This window comes from Nothobranchius furzeri, unplaced genomic scaffold (assembly GCF_043380555.1).
Source record: "Nothobranchius furzeri strain GRZ-AD unplaced genomic scaffold, NfurGRZ-RIMD1 Scf231, whole genome shotgun sequence".
Taxonomy (NCBI): domain Eukaryota; kingdom Metazoa; phylum Chordata; class Actinopteri; order Cyprinodontiformes; family Nothobranchiidae; genus Nothobranchius; species Nothobranchius furzeri.
Window position 1 is genome coordinate 23,663 of NW_027223247.1, and position 3,838 is coordinate 27,500.

Sequence of the window (3,838 nt, forward strand, 5' to 3'; positions counted from 1 at the left end):
CAGCAGGGCTCAGCAGCCCCCAGAAGCTGATGGCTGTGTGTGTTTAAGTCCCTGCGGGGTGGGAGAGCTGAAACCTGGGTCGGACCTGGCCCGCAGCAGGGCCCATCACCCTCCAGAAGCTGATGGCGGTGTGGGTTTAAGTCCCTGCGGGGTTGAGGAGCTGAAACCTGGGTCGGACCTGGTCTGCAGCAGGGCCCATCACCATCCAGAAGCTGATGGCTGTGTGTGTTTAAGTCCCAGGGGGGTGGGAGAGCCATAACCTGGGTCGGACCTGGTCTGCAGCAGGGCTCAGCAGCCTCCAGTTGCAGATGGCAGTGTGTGTTTAGTTCCCTGCGGGGTGCAGGAGCTGAAACCTGGGTCGGACCTGGTCTATAGCAGAGCTCAGCAGCCTCCAGAAGCTGATGGCAGTGTGTCTTCAATTCCCTGCGGGGTGCAGGAGCTGATACCTGGGTCGGACCTGGTCTGCAGCAGGGCCCATCACCATCCAGACGCTGATGGCAGTGTGTGTTTAAGTCCTAGTGGGCTGCAGGAGCTGAAACCTGGGTCGGACCTGCTCTATAGTAGAGCTCAGCAGCCTCCAGAAGCTGATGGCAGTGTGTCTTTAAGTCCCTGCGGGGTGGGATAGCTGAAACCTGGGTCGGACCTGGTCTGCAGCAGGGCCCATCACCATCCAGACGCTGATGGCAGTGTGTGTTTAAGTCCTAGTGGGCTGCAGGAGCTGAAACCTGGGTCGGACCTGCTCTATAGTAGAGCTCAGCAGCCTCCAGAAGCTGATGGCAGTGTGTCTTTAAGTCCCTGCGGGGTGGGATAGCTGAAACCTGGGTCGGACCTGGTCTGCAGCAGGGCCCATCACCCTCCAGAAGCTGTTGGCAGTGTGTCTTCCATTCCTAGTGGGGCAGGGGAGCAAAGACCTGGGCAGAGGAGCGCCTGTCTGCATCCGATCCGGCCCCTCAGCAGCCCGCCGTGAGCCTTAGAGAACCCCCCCCCCCCCCAGCGGGCTCCAGGAACCGGGCCCTGCGTCGGACCCAGCTCAGTAAGGCCCTCCCTCGGGCCCTGCAGCAGGTGGCCCCGTCTATGCAGTCGAAAACCCCGCGAAAATCGGTGTAGAAACGCCCGAGAGGCGTGGTGCGGTTCCCCCGGCCGGTACCGGGTCCGGACCGGTCCGGAAGTCCACCCAGAACACTGCCTGGGGCTTCTGGGCGGCTCCCCAGGCGCAGGCAGTCGAAAACCGCGTGAAAATCGGTTCAGAATTGACAAAACGGCGACCTCGTCGCTCCAAAAACTAAGTCCAAACTAAGCCTTTCGCTTATCGCTTAACGCTTAAGGCGGTCGGCCTTATGGCCAGTAAATGAAAAGTGCCTGCGCCCCTGGAGGTTTTGGAAGGTGCGAGCGATGACCATGCTCGGGTTAGTAGGTGAGGCCATCGGAAAACCAGCGTGAGTTGGCGGGTTTGGGTGGCAATCTATTCCAGGCAGAGTCGACTATCTCTGGGCATCAATTTTGGGATTTTTCCGGCTCTGGTTCTGGGAGAAACGCAGGGGCAAAGTGCACGAGCCGCGGCCGATTTTGGTGGCCTGTCCCTGGGCACAAAGTCTGAGGAGTGTGGGCCTGGTTCTCCGAAAAATACCAGTCTGCTGGAGCTCACTCCCATGGCTCCAGGGGGCACGGCACACCCCCCGGTAGCCGACCAAAGTGCTCTACTCGGGCCAGACTCGGACCCACGACCCGGGGTGAGAACCACAACTACTGGTCATCCTTTTGACCTCCAGGGGGCGCGGCAGAGCCTCCCCAGTCCGACGCAAGTGCCCCACTTGGGCCATACTCAGACCCACGGCCCGGGGCGAGAACCACAACTACTGGTCATCCTTTAGACCTCCAGGGGGCCCGGCACAGCCTCCCTAGACCGACACAAGTGCTCCACTTGGGCTGTACTCTGACCCAAGTCCCGGTGCGAGAACCACAACTACTGGTCATCCTTTAGACCTCCAGGGGGCCCGGCACAGCCTCCCTAGGCCGACACAAGTGCTCCACTTGGGCTATACTCTGACCCAAGTCCCGGGGCGAGAACCACAACTACTGGTCATCCTTTTGACCTCATGGTCATCCTTTAGATCTCCAGGGGGCCCGGCACAGCCTCCCTAGGCCGACACAAGTGCTCCACTTGGGCTATACTCTGACCCAAGTCCCGGGGCGAGAACCACAACTACTGGTCATCCTTTAGACCTCCAGGGGGCACGGCACACCCCCCGGTAGCCGACCAAAGTGCTCTACTCGGGCCAGACTCGGACCCACGACCCGGGGTGAGAACCACAACTACTGGTCATCCTTTAGACCTCCAGGGGGCCCGGCACAGCCTCCCTAGTCCGACACAAGTGCTCCACTTGGGCTATACTCTGACCCAAGTCCCGGGGCGAGAACCACAACTACTGGTCATCCTTTAGACCTCCAGGGGGACCGGCACAGCCTCCCTAGACCGACACAAGTGCACCACTTGGGCCATACTCTGACCCAAGTCCCGGGGCGAGAACCACAACTACTGGTCATCCTTTTGACCTCATGGTCATCCTTTAGACCTCAAGGGGGCACGGCAGAGCCTCCCTAGTCCGACACAAGTGTCCCACTTGGGCTATACTATGACCCAAGTCCCGGGGCGAGAACCACAACTACTGGTCATCCTTTAGACCTCAAGGGGGCACGGCAGAGCCTCCCTAGTCCGACACAAGTGTCCCACTTGGGCCATACTCAGACCCACGGCCCGGGGCGAGAACCACAACTACTGGTCATCCTTTAGACCTCCAGGGGGCCCGGCACAGCCTCCCTAGTCCGACGCAAGTGCTCCACTTGGGCTGTACTCTGACCCAAGTCCCGGGGCGAGAACCACAACTAATGGTCATCCTTTAGACCTCCAGGGGGCACGGCACAGCCTCCCTAGTCCGACACAAGTGCTCCACTTGGGCTATACTCTGACCCAAGTCCCGGGGCGAGAACCACAACTACTGGTCATCCTTTAGACCTCCAGGGGGCACGGCAGAGCCTCCCTAGTCCGACACAAGTGTCCCACTTGGGCTATTCTCTGACCCAAGTCCCGGGGCGAGAACCACAACTACTGGTCATCCTTTAGACCTCCAGGGGGCACGACACAGCCTCCCTAGTCCGACCCAAGTGCTCCACTTGGGCTATACTATGACCCAAGTCCCGGGGCGAGAACCACAACTACTGGTCATCCTTTAGACCTCCAGGGGGCACGGCACAGCCTCCCTAGTCCGACACAAGTGCTCCACTTGGGCTATACTCTGACCCAAGTCCCGGGGCGAGAACCACAACTACTGGTCATCCTTTAGACCTCCAGGGGGCACGGCACAGCCTCCCTAGTCCGACACAAGTGCTCCACTTGGGCTATACTCTGACCCAAGTCCCGGGGCGAGAACCACAACTACTGGTCATCCTTTTGACCTCATGGTCATCCTTTAGACCTCCAGGGGGCCCGGCACAGCCTCCCTAGGCCGACACAAGTGCTCCACTTGGGCTATACTCTGACCCAAGTCCCGGGGCGAGAACCACAACTACTGGTCATCCTTTAGACCTCCAGGGGGCACGGCACAGCCTCCCTAGTCCGACACAAGTGCTCCACTTGGGCTATACTCTGACCCAAGTCCCGGGGCGAGAACCACAACTACTGGTCATCCTTTTGACCTCATGGTCATCCTTTAGACCTCCAGGGGGCCCGGCACAGCCTCCCTAGGCCGACACAAGTGCTCCACTTGGGCTATACTCTGACCCAAGTCCCGGGGCGAGAACCACAACTACTGGTCATCCTTTTGACCTCATGGTCATCCTT